This window comes from Neofelis nebulosa, chromosome 3 (assembly GCF_028018385.1).
Source record: "Neofelis nebulosa isolate mNeoNeb1 chromosome 3, mNeoNeb1.pri, whole genome shotgun sequence".
Taxonomy (NCBI): domain Eukaryota; kingdom Metazoa; phylum Chordata; class Mammalia; order Carnivora; family Felidae; genus Neofelis; species Neofelis nebulosa.
In genome coordinates, this window is record NC_080784.1 from 167,793,494 (window position 1) to 167,810,822 (window position 17,329).

The 17,329-nt window shown below is 38.4% G+C and overlaps 1 protein-coding gene and 1 long non-coding RNA gene across 2 annotated transcripts in view; one reads left to right on the plus strand and one right to left on the minus strand.

Annotated features, from left to right (window-relative positions):
* GABRA4 (gamma-aminobutyric acid type A receptor subunit alpha4) overlaps positions 1-17,329 on the plus strand; it is a 74,050-nt gene that overhangs the window by 38,781 nt on the left and 17,940 nt on the right. The gene's annotated exons all lie outside the window — the stretch shown is intronic.
* On the minus strand, positions 5,631-9,615 carry LOC131507635 (uncharacterized). Its single transcript, XR_009259600.1, has 3 exons — positions 9,477-9,615; positions 7,746-7,828; positions 5,631-5,887 (listed from the first exon to the last, which is right to left on the minus strand). It is a non-coding gene; the product is annotated as an uncharacterized LOC131507635 (long non-coding RNA).

Here is a 17,329-nt window from a genome sequence, read left to right on the forward strand (position 1 = left end):
GGTTGATTTCATTCCTCATACAACTGAGACATGGGCTCACGTGCCAGGGATAGCAGTATATGAAGGAACCACATATTTCCATCAGTGACATTTTATTAAAAGGTTTTTAAATTTACTTTTTATTATTTTTAATGTTTATTTGTTTTTGAGAGAGAGAGAGAGAGAGACAGAGCATGAGCAGGGTAGGGACAGAGAGAGGGAGACACAGAATCCGAAGCAGGCTCCAAGCTCTGAGCTGTCAGCACAGAGCCCAAAGCGGCTTGAACTCATGAACCATGAGATCATGAGCTGACCCGATGTCGGACGCTCAACCGACTGAGCCACTCAGGTGCCCCTAGAAGTTTTTTTTTTTTTAAGGCATTTCAAATTTTTATTAATTTGGTGATCTTTTTCCATCTCTGTTAGTAATGTGAGTGAACCAGCCCTTCTTCAAGAGTGAAAAAAAATCAGCTTCAAAAATTACAGCTGCTTGAAACAAATTCCCTCAATGTTTAGCTACATTTTCCAGCAAATTCTTTTCCCTAAGCTACTATGTAAGATTATTCATTCCTTCTGGTTTATTTAGCTAAGCTGCCAATTTCCCTTTTGCTATTTTGAGGGACTAATTTCTCACAACATAATATACATAGCTAAATCTCTAGCTTTTCACTCAGCCTCAGATGTTTCAGAAGTTTCAAGAATTATCAGTTTGCGTATTACTTATTTCATTTCACTTAAATGAATTAGAGGATATTATGCGTAAAAATATCTTTGGTCAAAGATTATTATCTATTTTGGTCAATTTAAGGAGAGGGCACTTTCCACTCAGATATTATGGCATGACATGGTTTTCTGTGTTCTAGGATTTCAGATTTCACGAGATTCTTCACCTGCCGAGCTTCATTGCCTGAATAACACATCTTATGCTTTCACAAAGCCTCTCTTATTAGTGACCCTCAATTTTCATATTCCTTAGTTATTCTGCAAGATTCTCTTCTTTCTCCCTCTGTTTCTCTCTCTTGTACTTTGACTTCAATTTTTGTAACTCCAACATCTTCATATAGATTACTAGCATGGAGACTTATTTATTTTCTCCAGTCTCATGACTCCCAACCATGTAGTCCAGTGAATTTGGTTTCTCTCTCAAGCTCTTTTTCTGTCTCTCTTTTTTTTTGGGGGGGGGGTGGAATTTGGCTAAAACAAAATTTTAAGGGTACTTGGGTGGCTCAGTGCATTGAGCATCTGATTCTTAACTTTGGCTCTGGTCATGATCCCAAGGGTTCATGGGATGGAACCCCTCATTGGGGTCTGTGCTGAGCATGGAGCCTGCTTAAGATTCTCTTTCCTGACCCTCTCCCCTGCTCACGTGCTCTCTTTCTCTCTAATAAAAAAAAAAAAAAAAAAAAAAAACCAAAACCTAAAAACTTAAAAAAAATTACTTTCACTTGTTTTTTTGTTTGACTTATTGAAAACAGTTGTGGGGCACCTGGGTGGCTCAGTTGGTTAAGTGCCTGACTTTGGCTCAGGTCACGATCTCGCGATTCACGAGTTTAAGCCCCACATCAGGCTCAGTGCTGACAGCTTGGAGCCTGGAGCCTGCTTCACAGAGTCTCTCTCTCTCTCTCTCTCTCTCTCTCTCTCTCTCTCTCTCTCTCTCTCCCCTTTCCTTGATCATGGTCTCTCTTTCTCTCTTTTTCTCTCTCCCTCTCTGAAAAAATAAACATAAAAAAAAAGAAAGATAACAGTTGTGGGCTCCAGAGTCAGAGAAAAGGCTGTCTTTAAGGGATTTAAATGAAGAAATGGACAGGGCACCTGGGTGGCTCAGTTGGTTAAGCGTCCAACTTCGGCTCAGGTCATGATCTCACAGTTTGTGAGTTTGAGTCCTGCATCAGGCTCTGTGCTGACAGCTTTCTCAGAGCCTGGAGCCCGCTCTGGGTTGTGTCTCTCTTTCTCTCTGTCCCTCTCCTGCTCACACTCTGTCTCTGTCTCTCTCAAAAATAAATAAACATTAAAAAAAAAAAAAAGAAAGGAATGGGGGTGTGAGGATGTATGTGTGGTTTAGTTTCTCTGTTAGTGCTATTTTTGCCTCCCTGAAAAGATTGTCTAAGCCTAATCAGTTTAATGGGGACATCAAGGGGTCCCTTGAAAGTGAAAAGTTGTACCATTAAAATAAAGGGAGGAGATATGAAGGAAGAAGGGTCCCCATCACTTAGCACATGTGTACTTTCTCTTCAGCCCTATCATTGGCACTTGAGGACTAACATTTTCAAAGAGAACTTGGCAAAATGTGGTATGGACTCTGTATCCAAATAGTGGAATGTCAACTCTTCACATACAAAATGGGTATAGTATTGTTTTTAGTTTAATCAGCTATGTGCATATGTGAACATCTGGACAGATTTTTTATTTTTTTTTTTAAATTTTTTTTTTTTTCAACGTTTATTTATTTTTGGGACAGAGAGAGACAGAGCATGAACGGGGGAGGGGCAGAGAGAGAGGGAGACACAGAATCGGAAACAGGGTCCAGGCTCCGAGCCATCAGCCCAGAGCCTGACGCGGGGCTCGAACTCACAGACCGTGAGATCGTGACCTGGCTAAAGTCGGACGCTTAACCGACTGCGCCACCCAGGCGCCCCTGGACAGATTTTTTAAAAAGTCTTTAAGAATATGAACTTTTGGACCACTGTTTAGCACAGAGCCTGGCACCCAGTAAATGCTCATCTAATATTGGCTGACTGAGTCAATGGATAAAAGAATGAATGAATGCAATGTGGTCTCTGCAATGCATTAATAATAATAGTAATAATGACAGGAAAGAGAAGTCCTAGATGATCACAATAATAGAGAAAAACCCCAAATACCCATTCCAGTATTGCTTTTTCACTTTTTGAGGCCCACACTAAGTTTGGAGATTACTGAAGGAAATCTGCATGTCTCATTTCTTGACCCCAAACACCTGGTTTCTGTGGAAGTCTCCCGTATGAAGCAACTATTATCCCTGCCTTTTTCATGGGCCATGCCTTTGACTCTTAGTCTTGTTTGGGTTACTCTGGCTACTGATATAGACAGGCCACTAGATGGGAGGTGAGAGTCCTGCTCAACTATGCTGTTCAGACTATATGTGGAACGCAAGGAAACGTTCTCTGATTCTATGTGGGAGAAGGGTACAATGAATACCCTTCTGAGAGCTGGGTTTGAATGGAGAAGCTCTTAGAAAGGCATCCTGTTTGGAAGGTGAGAAAAGAAGGCATCATGGAGCTTCAAAGATGCTTCCACAGAAAGTAAGCAAGAGCTGGACAACCATATGGGAACTTGATAGTTATATTCTTAGGGCAGATCCACCACCAACACATGAAGACTGGGGTGCTTGAGTGGCTCAGTTGGTTAAGCGTCTGACTTTTGGTTTCAGCTCAGGTCATGATCTCATGGTTTGTGCATTGCTGACAGAGCAAAGCCTGCTTGGGATTCTCTCTCTCTCCCTCTCTCTCTCTCTCTGCCCCCCACCTCTCTCTCTCTCTCTTTCTCAAAATAAATAAACTTAAAAAACAAAACAAAACATGGACAGCAGTGATGAATGGAGGGAGCATGGGCTGAGCACTTGACCTTCATGGCTTTCCCTTCCATGACCAAATGGGCCTGCAATTTGTTTTGACAAAAGTCAGTTTGTATTAAGTTGAACCATATGAAAACACCATTTGCACTGGTTAAAAATGGTTTAAAAAGTCAAAAGCAGTCTTTTGAGGTGAAGATGAGGCCTAGATCTGACTTAACAATTTCCTTTATCAACTTTTTCTTTTTGACAGCAAAATAGGTAATTAGAAATTATCCTGGTGATTACAGTGATTAGCATTTTTTAAGTTTATTTGTTTTCAAGACAAGAATTTAGGTTGGAGCCAAGAATGTCAAAACCTTGGACCAGTACTCAGTGTGCCTGGGGCCGATGGGAACATATCCTCTATGGGCATCATAATACTCTCAGTAGGATTGTGTTGTTAGTTTATTTATTTTATTTTGACTTGAAGAAGCTGAGGCTTATACAGACGCAGAGCATCAGCTCCCCTGTGGTTAGCTTACTATGCTGCTTCTGCAAGCAAGAAACCCACTTTGCCAAAGGCTTAGCTGATCCTAAAAAATGTTAACATGCTTTCTGCTTAATGTTTGCCGATGGGCTGATCTAAAAATGGCACCAAGGAGGTTACCTATTATCCACAAAGCAAGAATACATTTCGGGACTGAAATAGATTACGGTCAATGGGGACTTGATCTGCTGACAGAAAGTTATATTAGTATCCCTGAGCGATTCATAAAAATAGAATTAGATTTTATGTGGTGAATCCTGTTTGTTTTTGGTTAATTAAAAAAATGAATCTCTCCTTTAGTACTTCCAGTATTTAAGTTCTTTTCTCTTCGACCTTTTTTCCCACAGTGTTTCTTTATGGATTGTACTCATTTTTCAAAATTATGTAAATCATCCACTTTTGCACGTTTGCAATGGGTAATATCCTTTGTGCTGTAGCCAAATTTATTTTATCAATTTCATTACTAAAAATACCTTAAAGAAAGGTTTTGAAGCACATTGAGATAGAATATGGAAAAACCTAAAATCATATTTTGAATGAAACGTACATTTTTTCCCCCTGTGGTCTTCAAATTCCTAGCAAATTGAAAATTTTTATTGTTTTTTTTTCAACTAATGTATAATGGGTAGGTTGACTTTGTCCTTGTGGTTTACCCAATTTAGCCTTTGTTTAGGACAAAAATATCCTGGCTTGACCAATAGACGAGATAACCACCCTAACAACAGAACAAATGTAAAAAGCAGTTTTCTAGCAATGAAAATTTGCAAAAGGATTTAAGTTAATTATTTAAAATTATAATCTAGATATTTATGACTTTAATAGGCATTGTATAATGGGGTTAAAGTTTAAAATTATAATCAAAAGGGGATTTCAGAACCTCATGAGACCATTTTAGATAATTATTGGCTACAATTAACTTCCTGGTTACTATCCAGACATTTTGCAGTCATTAAGTGCAGCTAGACTACTCACAGTATTGGAAATCACAGCATTATGAAGCTTCTAAGTTCCAAGGCACATAAAATTGAAGAAAACAGGGAAGTAAAAAGATCTCAAGTCTTTATTGTGCTGCAGTGTCGGTGGAAGGTACAGGCCAATTGTTCCATAATGTAAGACGGATCAATACTGCTGCTTTACTTTCAAGGATTTTGTTATTAGATGCTCTTTCTCATGGTGGAAAAACAAAACAAAACCAGATACAGGAAGATGTAAAATTGGGAGCTGAAACATGTGGGGTGAAATCAGAAGTACGAAAGTGAGAAGAGAAATACTGAATATGAAGTCTTTTTGTCCATGTCACTTGCTGGCATTGCCTTATGTGTTACCCGAGCACTTCAATTTTCTTTTTCTTTCTTTCTTTTTTTTTTTTTTGTCAAGCCCTAATTGAGGATATCCTAAGATTTCATCATATATGTTGGGCTGATTGAGAGTAATGCCGGACTTATACGGCAAAGAAAGAACTCTGCTGTTTTTGGGGGATTATGGTACTCTGCTTGTTAGACCTAATTTAGCATTGCGTGGTGCAGCCTGATTCATGATAGAGCTGGTCAGTTCAGAAATAGCTACATCAAATATGTACATTATATATGTTTATTCCAGATCAATCTGCTAGCACAGTAGAATAAGCACAATCATATACTCTCAGCAATGCAAGCAATGAGACAGAATTTGTTGCTTTTTCACTAGCTCATCATAATGTTCTTCCTCAGTTGGAAAGCTCTCCACAATCTGATTATTGTGCTCACTCCATGGTGTTCTTTCTTCATGTCATTAATATCTTATTTTCTGGCTGAGGTTCTCTTTATTTATGATAATAGTTTCATAGATTTCTAGAGGATAAACAAATTTGATTATTTTAATGGTTGAAATACAAATTCGATGTTCAATGGAAGGCTTATGGCTGTTTCGGATCAACTGGATGGTCTCATGATGTAAGGCCTAGCTAGGTTCACTCTTAGAACAATTTGAAAGAGTGCACAGAAGAGAAAGGCATTAGCCAGAAGGCTCCTGATACATTCATGGTTGGTTATAGATTCAAATGACAAGAACATAGCTCCACATAGACTGTTAGCCTTTGTAACAGCCATTCATTTGGTGCTACTATTTCCACATATGCATGCCCCACGTGAGCAGGTATAACCTATAATTCATGTAGGAAACTCCCATTTATCTAGGGACAAAAAGAACCAAGAAGCTGAATTAGATGAAAGTGCTCTTTGGTAATATTATATAGTGCTAACATATGTTTGAATGTGCCACAATATAATTTTAGTGTAGAGTTAGTTTTTATGTTAACCAAATGCTTTGAAAATTGACAATGCATGAGTAAAAAGGGATTCTGCTAAGCACACAAAAAAATAATCAGGAACTCATTCCAAAGTTTAATTTCAATGTTCAGGTTTTTTTTTTTTTTTTTTTTTTCACAATTCATCAAGCTGACATTAAAAGTTGCTCCATTCCTCTTTCAAAACTGGTAATTTTAACTGTTCCCTCCCCCACTTAACTCTACCAACCACATAAAGAGATCCGTGAAGCCTGGATCTCAGGCTGTTTCAAGCATTTTGAGTATTGCAAGAAATACATTGTGACAGAAAACATTTTTCAAGGTGGTTGTACTAAGGCTCCTTCCTCCACTGGTCATCTGACATGCATTTCTTACAATGTTGGTTAGAGTCTGTGTTCCCTCAACCTTGAATCTAGTTGGCAAGAGGGTGGGTGGGCTCTGTGCCTAGAAGTGATGCTATAGGACATCGAGGCTGGCTCGTTTGAGACTCCTTACTGGGACACAGCCATCATGCTGTAAGGAAGCCCAGGCCACATGGAGAGACCACAGGTAGGGTACTTTGGCTGACAGGCCCATCATCAACTGCCAGAAATGTGAGTGAGGACACCTTCAAGGTTATTCCAGTCCCAGCCACTATGACTGAAACCACCTGAGAGACACTGAGTGACAGCTGCCTAGCTGAGTCCAGTCAACCTCCAAAGCCATGAAAGGGACTGTTTGGGGTGATTTGCTATGTACTAGATAAGTGGGAAACACATGCTTTTTAAAAAGCAGACATACTCGAGTTCAAATACTGACTCTACCTCTTGTTAGTGGGATGGTGTCAGCCGAGATGTTTAATTTCTCTAATTCTGTTGGTTCATCATATGGATGTTTAATCTGGAATACTGTAAGTGCTCAGTAAACATGTTTTCCTGCTTTCCTCCCACTCTTCTGCCTTCCCTCCGTCCTTTCCTTTCTTCCTTCCTTCCATCCATCTTTCCCTTCTTTCCTTGCTAGAACTCTTTTCCTTCTTTTCCTTCCTATGTAAATTCAACTGAGTACAGCTGCTTTTGTGGTAGGCCATTTCAAACTGGAATATGTTAGTGCCAGGTGTGGATTTAATTGAACCTTTACTTAGAATGCAAGCAGACAGAATTCAGGATGCATTTTTTTTTCCAGTGAAAACTGCTGAATCACGGGTTCCAAAATCAGCATAAAATATGCTCAGACCTTCCACAGACAGCATGTGTGATGCTATCAAGTGTCTTGGGGGAATGGGGTAAACACATTTTTAAAAAAGGAATGTTTCCATCAGTTCACAGGGAACGTTATCTGAATTCAGTTCAGGCGAAGAATATCTTAAAAAGCTAGATAAAGGAAATGAAGGCGTGAGCAACATGTTATTTGTAGGAATGACATACATTATCTCCTTGGCAACTGCAGGGTGGCATGCAATTTGGCAATCTATGTTGTGTCATCTCAGATGCCTGGAAGTCACTGTTTCCTATGGAAACAAAGGAAAGAACAACATGAGAAAAAAGTTCTGATTTTAGTATGCTGGAAAATTACTTTAAAACCAAGGGACCCGCAGGTTTCCATAGCATAACAAAATCTCAAAATGGCATTAGCTTTTTACTTATTAATCCCACAAGGCTTTAGAATATGGATCCGATCCCAATTTTCTTTGGTCCTGCTGAGCTTTATATTCGTGCTTTATGGTCAAATGATGATTCAAGACATTTGGGTGGAACTTTCAATACACCGGTGTTTGGTAAGTCTTTCTTAAACATCAGGACCTCAGCTTCTGCACATTCATTTATGTGTTCATTCAACAAATAGCTGTTGAGTGTTAATTTGTGCCAGGAATTGTGCTAGGTATTGAGGCTGTGTACATCCCTTACCTTATGTCTTATAATCATCCTGGCATATTCACGGGATAGTGTGTCATTTCATTATTTGAAGTGAATCAGTAATTTAGCAAGCATTCATTTGACCCTGGCCTGGAGAGTCCATTATATTGGGGGTTAAGAGAGATGTGGGTTAAGGCAGATGTGAACCACAGGGCTACGCAATGCTTGATGGGGCACGGAACAATTCTTATCGTGGGTTTCCTTTGGTCAGTGATTGCAGTGAACTTTTTAAGATGTAGTGTCAGCTTGTTTTCATCAACAGCCTCCAAACAAATGGCTCCAAAATATTATAGTGACCAGTGCTCAATATAATTTCACTTGGTAGGCAATTTGATGAAATTGAATGCTTTAAGTGAAGGAAACTCAGACTGCCACATGCTGGCTAGAGTCTAAAAGTTTCCACTATGGTGAAATTCAAAGAAGTATCAACACTATAAAATACTATAATGGCAGCCTGAATGGCTTCAGTGGAATGATATGGCTGGTAATGGGAAATTAAAGTGTGACATCAGTGTTGCCAGGATCACCAGAGGGGTACTGGGGATTCTTTGAGAATGGTGTGGCAGATAAGGACTTGAGATTTACTGCGGAGCAGGAAGTTGAGTTCAAGAGTCATTTCTTTCCAAGGATGATCTTGCCTCCTATTGATCAGTTTTGTGTCTCCAAAGCATTGCCTTTACTGCATATTCTACATCTACTTTTAACCTCACCATAGCACTAGGTGGGACATTTATCCACATTTCTGAAGTGTATTAAAGAATGGATGTGAGGCAGACGGGTAATGTCCATCAAAGAGTCTCACAAAAGAACCTTAAAGGCTGACCTTCCAAATAGGGATTTCAAGGGCTCTTCTGGCTTGGAGGAGTAGAAGCCCTATGCCTGATTTTATAATTCCAATATTAAAATTAATGATCATATTTCACTTCTGGATTTTTCCCCCGTAAGGTTTTATTTTAGTGTGTCCTCTCTAAGAGCAATATTTCAGCTTAGAATTTTCTTGGGTTTGTGGATATATTCATGGAAGATTTAAATAGCATTGCAGCTGTACAGAAAAGCTGTTCTAGTGTGTGCTTTGAAAATCAGCTTTTCAATAACTGATAGCTTTAGAACTATGATTGAGAGGAAAAATCCAGTCCTTGTTAAACAAGCTATTTCAGCCTCTGGCTACATGTTTCATGTGGTTTCAAGGAGAGACTCCCATTTCCCATTGCTTTGCTCTTGTACAGGCAGGTTGGTGCTCACCAGCCTCACGCATTTCCTGCGTAGCAGCAGAGGGCAAGAGGAAGGTAGATGTTGATCTAGGAGGTGATGCTCTTCTATTCAAGAGTAATCGTTCAGTCATATTTTTAAACAAGCAGATGTCTGAAACGGGAGAGGAAAGGCGTTTAATTCCAGTTATCGTTAATATTCCAGGATTGACTCATTAAACAGTTCATTAACTACTATAGTAGCCCAGGAAGTATAATCTGGATAGAATAAATGACTGTCATCTGGTTTTCAAGTGTATTTAAATGCTCTGCTTTTGGCTATATAGCTTTGCCAACTACTTATCTCCTGAGACACATTGTGTGAGACTCATTTTTGCTGTTCTGAGTGTACAGGAGAGAATGATTTTGTTGTTGATTTATTTCAATACAGTTTGCTCATCTTTTATTTATTACTCGTTTGACTTATTTTTATTGAAGATCTCTTAGTGCTTGGTACTGTGCTAGTTAGTGGGGAAAGGAATACATAAGAGCCCTGCAGCCCTAAGGAGCCCGTATTTGGGAGGGGCACTCACACAGTATGCTACATGGTAGGCTAGGAAAAAGCATAAAATGCTGTGTAAAGGTATAGTAGTTCAGATTAGCATGTCTGTGGTGGCGTATTCTGATAATGGTGGTGGGTGTGTCACATTAAATTTCTCAGAGAAATCAATAGCTGAGTACTGCCTTTGAAAGCATAAAAGGGAGGCAACGAAGATGGGGGAAAGAAGGCATGTGCAAGGATCCGGAGGCAAGACAATACAGCTGATGCTTGTAGAACTAAATGATGGCATCCTGCTAGAGTCCAGGTGTTTTAATTGGGTTTTTCCCAAAGCAGAGTTCTGCTGCAAGGATTTATGTCCAAGCACTTTATTTTTTTAGGCGATCCCAAGAAGCACTGTGAGGAAAGTAAGAGGGAAAGGACAGAAATGCAATAAAGTATGATTAATGAGCAGATTTACCACTGTGTACTCATCATCCTAGAGGTTCTCTCAGGGTATGTGAGGAACACATGTCAGAACTGTCCCACCACTGACAAAGAAGTCAGGATACTTATTTACCAACTCTTGCCTCTTGTTAATTAGGATTACTCAAGGGATGTTAGCTTTCTTGAACTTCTAGTCCAACCCTCCCCCCACATCAAGCTTCTGTAGACAGAGTGCCCCTTAGTCAGAGAAAAGCAGCAAGCCATCATCTTGTCTGGAGTAATATACTGGATAAACCAAATAAATACAGACCAGTCACCAATAGCATATGCTACACGAGGGTACCCGGAGTGGTTAAGCGGAGGGTTTGAAAATAATGGGGAGATGAGACTGACGGGGGGGGGGGCAGGGCCCAGATCACGTAGAGTGTTATGCTGCCATGTAAGTATTTTAAGGTTTTGGGTTTTTTCCCCCTGAAAACAGTAGAGTTCCAACTGAAAGAATATAAGCATGGAAGTAATGTGATCAGATTTACAATGCATAAATACTATTTTAGTGGGGAGTAGAGAGAGGGAAGATTCATAAGCATGTGGGTCTGAGAATGTTAATAGCCTGTGCAGTAGCCGAGAAATGTTGATTGCCTTTATAAAGGCTGTGAAGAAGACTAGACAGATTGGACAAATATTGAAGATATTGGACACAAAAGAATAAAGCAGAAGTAGACAAGAATAGTAGAAGTTTTGTGGCTTGTATAGCTAGCTGGATAGTGTGCTAGTCTTTAAAATGTAGGATACAGCAGGAGGGATGTATTTGTTAGGATAAATACATTGGGTTCATTGCATACGAACAAATTGGTATATAGATTAGACTTTGGTCAAAAATGTAGGTTCCATAAGGGTAAGAATTTGGGGCCTTTCCTCCACTTTTGTATCACCAGAGCCCAGAACAGTGTCTGACATATAAATGAGCATTCAATAAATATGTGCTAAATAATTAGATGAATAAGTGAGTGGGTATATGAGTGAATAAATTAAAATTTTGGTATGCTTCTAGTATATCTGATTGATATCATCCTAGATATATGGGACTTCAGGTTGGAGAAAAATTTGGGATGTAGACATTGATTTCATAATATTGATATAAAGATGGTAATCCAAGCCACCCAAAGATTGAGAAAATTGAGGTGTCTGAGATTTGAACTGTATGGAAAGATAGCATTTTAGAATTAAGCAGAAGAAGAGACTGGAGACTGAGAAAGGAAAGGGGAACATGACTTGATTGTGGAGTTTAGGGGAAAAATTTAAAGAATATAGAAGTGAGCAACAGTTTTAGATACTGCTGAACTGTAAGTAAGATACATATTTTAAAAAGTTCCTTTTGGAATAATCCACAAAGAGTTTCAAGGGAAAGATAGGAGGGGATATAAAATAACAATGGGTTGAAGAGTAAATAACAGGTGAAGAAGCAGGAATAGTAAATGTAGACAATTTTCCCCTAAACTGGCAGTGATCGAAGAACAATAGCTGAAAGGGGTCAGAAGCTTGAGGAATTTTGGATGTTGACGTTGTTTACTTCTTCACTTGATCTTAGCCAAAAGGCCGAGAAGCGATCACATTGTTTACTTCTTTATAATGCAAGAGAAATTTTAGTATGTTGTATGTTGGGAAAGTGCAAATATTTTTTAAATTACTAATATAATTCAGTAGAACAAAATCACAGGATTCCTGATTTTATGTCTCTCTGCAAGCATCCATCAGCCCAAAAGGAACCCTTTTAAACAGGAGCCTTTAATTATCTCTTCCTACAATTGCCAGATCTGGGCAAGTTGGGTTTTTGCTAGTTCTTAGCACTGCTCCAAGGAATGGAGCTGATTGTCTGCATCTCGAAATAGGAAATACGATGAATTTGGAACAGAGCACAAAATGTAGTGTTCCCGTATATTTCCAACCCTTTCTGAGGTGTTTAGTTACAGTATTCATTAAGTATTTAGTTCTATTGAAAAAAGTATAGCAAATATCTGAGGATAGAAATAATGGAAACTTGCATTGTAATATTTTACCTCATAGGGACTATCCGCACTTCTGTCTTAGAATATGAAATAACAATATAATAGTAATATTTAACAATTATTGATTACTATGTTCTAGGTAGTGTGTCAAGGGCTTCACAGCACTACCCATCAGTAACTCTAAGTACTTTTCGTTATTATCCTCATTTTACCCAGGAGAGAAATCGGAAGCCCAGAGGAACTAAATAACTCCCCCAAGGTCACATAAGTAGTATTTGGCAGAATCCGAAACTTCAATCAACTTGCTTTTAGAACCTATGGTTCTGCCTTTGGTTTTTAACTACTAACGTTCTACCAACAAGAATGATAACGAAGATAAATATTTGGTAGCTTTTGGTTTTAAGATTCATTTTATAGATGTGTGTGAAGGGCACATTTTTCTTGCTGCCTACCAGGTATTTGGGTCATGTAGTTTCCGGCCTGCTTGGTTGAAGTGGTTATCTTGGTGGTATACATTAATGTGCTGATGAGCCATTTACCATAAATTGCAACTCAGCTACTGGTTCAATTCATGCTAAATTTGCAATCCGCCTTTACTGAAGTGCAAAATTGTCTTTCTTGTCATAAAGTGGTAGAACATGCAAAATAGTCTAATACCTTATTTTCTAGCTCAAGTAAGATTATCTAGGCTCCAAGAAAGTTTTAAAATGTTCACTTTGGATGAACAGCTGTTTCAACATGAGAGCCTTGTTCGATGTTGAATGGTTTTGCTAATGCCCCATTGGAAACCATACATGGTACTTACTGTTTTAGGACAAGTCAAATTATTTCTGGAGAATATCTGAACGGCTTCAGCTGTTTGGGGGGGGGGGGGTTTCATCTGTTTGACAATGTAAGACCTACCAACTAGGGTCATGGTGGAATATCAGTTTGTTCTGACCTAATGCATTGTTTTACTGTAGATGGAGTAGATTTGTAATGAATCGTGTTAAAAGGATAATTCAACATATGCTTTATGACCAATTGGCTGTGCTTCCAATCGTAAAGACTAGAGAAATGGATTGATTTTCAAAATATAAGAGCATACACAATAGGTGGCTTAATGAGTCCTTTTCTACTACCTACACATATGTATACACATTAACTTTATACCTAATTTGGCATATGAATTGCTGAACTTCATTAACTTTAATTACTTGTAGATAACTACATGTTTGGAAAATCATTCTCAAATCAGGAACTAGAGCCACTGTTTATGTCGATACCTTATCTGGGTTACAATTAAAGTTGCAATTGCAGTGTCTTATGTGCTGGGGGGGAGAATGTTTCAATTTTACCATATCGTATATTTGAGTAGTATATTTTTAAACGTCTTTTTTTTTTTTTTTTTTTTTTTCAACGTTTTTTTTTTATTTATTTTTTTTGGGACAGAGAGAGACAGAGCATGAACGGGGGAGGGGCAGAGAGAGAGAGGGAGACACAGAATCGGAAACAGGCTCCAGGCTCCGAGCCATCAGCCCAGAGCCTGACGCGGGGCTCGAACTCACAGACCGTGAGATCGTGACCTGGCTGAAGTCGGACGCTTAACCGACTGCGCCACCCAGGCGCCCTTAAACGTCTTTTGAAAGTGCTGTATTCCAACTTAAAAGAAAGTTTGTCAAAGAAGGTTGGGGCACAGCTTCCGTCTTGCAGAAGATCATCATATAGAAGATAGTCTAATACCTTTGAGTGGTGTCAAATAGTCTAATAAATTTTGAGTGGTGATGTTGATTCATTTTTAAAGCAGTTCATTTTAAAACAGTTCAAAATCTACAGGGGCAGTTGGTTAAGCACCTGATTTCAGCTCAGGTCATGATCTCACAGCTCATGAGTTTGAGCCCTGCGTCAGGCTCTGTGCTGACAGCTGGGAGCCTGGAGCCTGCCTTGGATTCTGTGTCTCCCTCTCTCTCTGCCCCTCCCTCACTCATGCTCTCTCTCTCTCTCTCTGTCTCAAAAATAAATAAACATTTAAAAAATCAAAATGTAGAGATACAAAGTACTATCTATAATCATGTTATGACAACCAAGCATCAAAGGAATAGGAAGAATATAAGGAAGAATGGGAGAGAGAGTAATCTGTAAAAACTCTAGAACAATTTTCACATAAACTGGAAAGGCAGGACTAATCAGAGAGATTTTTTTGTGAGTCAAAGCATAGTACAGTGTTTAATTTATGATAGAAACCAAATAAATGTAAATAAAATTAAAAACCAAGCCATTTATAGTGATTTGGGTTGTGGACATATTTCAGGTAAATTCTTTTCTGTTTTCCTTCAACCCCATTAACATATGCATTTGCTATTATAGGCAGTGTCCAGAAGTGGTTAAAAGTGTGGGTGGGTTTGGGATTCACATCATGACTCTAACCCATGTTAGACCTTAAGTGAAGTACCTAATTTCACTTGTCTGACCTTAAGTGAAGTACCTAACTTTTCTAGGCTTCAGTGTCCTCATTGGAAACCATAAGACTATTAATACTATCTCACAGGTGATTGCAGGAAATATGTGAGGTTATTTGTGAAAACCATTTAGTGTAGTACTGGGTCCTTAGTAAGCACTCAATACATTGTAGAGATATTGATGGATATTCATGATCTCTGTCTATCAAGTACTAGATTAGACATTACTTATGTTAGAGTAGCCCTGAATGTAAAGCATTGCCTTAATTGCCCATTTCAAGACAATATAAAAGTAAGAAAAGAAAAGGAAGATTTTAGAACATCCTCAAAAGATCTCAAATTTTAATGACAAGGAAGTTTCTCAGCCTTCCTTATCTTTATGCTACTGAGAGAAATCTTCAGAATTTGTCCCCACTGCCATAAGGTACTTCCTTCCTTTCCCCTTCCTTCCTTACCTGGTTAAACCTCACTGATTCCTAAAGTTTCAGTTTATGTCTCTTTCTAAAAGTTACTTTCTCAGCAATCAGGAAAGGTAATGCGCTTCCTAATTTCTTTAGTTTCCCTTTATAGCACTTACTGATTATTATAATTTTTTTTTTAATTCCTGAGAGACGATGCCAGGGCTGTATTTTTTTTCACCTCTGTACTCTCAGTGCTCAGAAAAATACCTTGAAAAATTGGACACTCAGTACACTCAATACATATATGTTAGGCAAATTCATAATGGGGTAAATCAATGCTTTTAATAAGTCCTTTATTGCTTATGAGCTTAATCGTGAATCTTCTACTACTCACTTCCAGCAAGAGATGAAGCATGGCACTTGAGCTCTTTCTCCTAAAAATAAATCTATTGGAACTATTATAAATGTTCAGATTCAATAGGCCAACATTGTCTAATATTGCAAAGAAACTCAGACTGTTTTAGGTAAGGTTCTTGGCTCATCAAAGGCTTTCTTACACTGCATAGCTATGATTTTACAAAGGGATGTGACTGACAATGCTTGAGCTTTGAAATGTTTCCTTCCAGTGGAAGTATACTGAGAATCTGGTCTTGATAAATTATTGCTTTTTGGATAGTGCCCCTGTTGCCTTTGCTAATGCAGATAAAACTGTGACTCAGACTACTTGGTATATCAGCCTCCTGGAGGGTTGGCATGAACCTGAATCCTTCTGGGTGGCTGTTTCTCAAAGCACGATTTTGTTATGATCAAATCATAACAAGTCTACATTAAGAGAAAAAGCATTGTCTGAATGATTTTGAAGTTCAAATGTAATTTTCTGAATATTTTGAAGCTGAAGCAGATCATTTCCACAGAATGATGAGCATGCTTTAAAAAATAAATTGATTTGGCCACCCAAGTTAGGGATTTAAAAACGTAGTGAGATTTCTTTTGCAATGATTTGTCGGATATCTATGTAAATTAACTCTACTTTTAAGGTTTAAAGAAATCTGGAAATGTGGAAAATAAAGGTTCTAAATTATATTATTAATGACACTTTTTCAATATTTAAACAAATAAATGCTCTGAAATCCACAACACAGAGAGAGAAGGTGGTCTTCAGGGGCATACATTCAAGTTATAATATGAAAAGAGGCAAAAATATTTAGGGAGAAGTATTGGGTAGTTAAGAAGGATCTGGAGCTGGGGCGCCTGGGTGACTCAGTCGGTTAAGCATCTGACTTTGGCTGAGGTCATGATCTCGCAGTTCGTGGGTTCAAGCCCCGCGTTGGGCTCTGTGCTGACAGCTGGGAGCCTGGAGCCTGGATTCCGTGTCTCCCTCTCTCTCTGCCCTTCTCCTGCTTGTGTTCTATCACTCAAAAATTTAAATAAATAAATAAATAAATAAATAAATAAATAAATAAATAATTTAAGAAGGATCTGGATCTAAGTCCAAACTAGAAGATTTAAAGCCTCAGTTAACCACCAAATTCCTCAGATGTGAGTGAAAAGAAGCTGAAAAGAAGAGAAGATGGAGGTATCTTGTGTCTAGGCAATTAGGACAGTTTAGGAAGAGATTGTAGATGATCCGTGGTAGATATATAAGCATTTTTATTCATCAAGAAAAATTAAGAATATGACAAAGAAATCAATGCTTCCTTCCTGTCAAAGCCATCTCAGTTTCTTTGAATGTCCTGTATCTTAACTCTATCTAGGATTTGGGATTTTCAGAAAGTTATATTCAGTGTAAAAGAGAGAAGAGAACAGACTAGAAACAAAGAAAATATCTAAAAAGAGAGTTGCAAGTTTGTTTAGGTTTTACTTTTTTCTTATGAGGTCAGTTACTACTCACTGTTGTAAAAAATCTTAAAATATATGTGCCTCAAATTGAATTTTATTGAAGTTAGATAATTGTTAGGCCATCATAACAAAGCAACATAGGTTTAAACAACATCGGCTTAAACAACAGAAATGTGTTTTCTTATAGTTCTAAAGGCTAGAAAACCCAAGATCAAGGTTTCCATAGGTTTGGTTTTTGG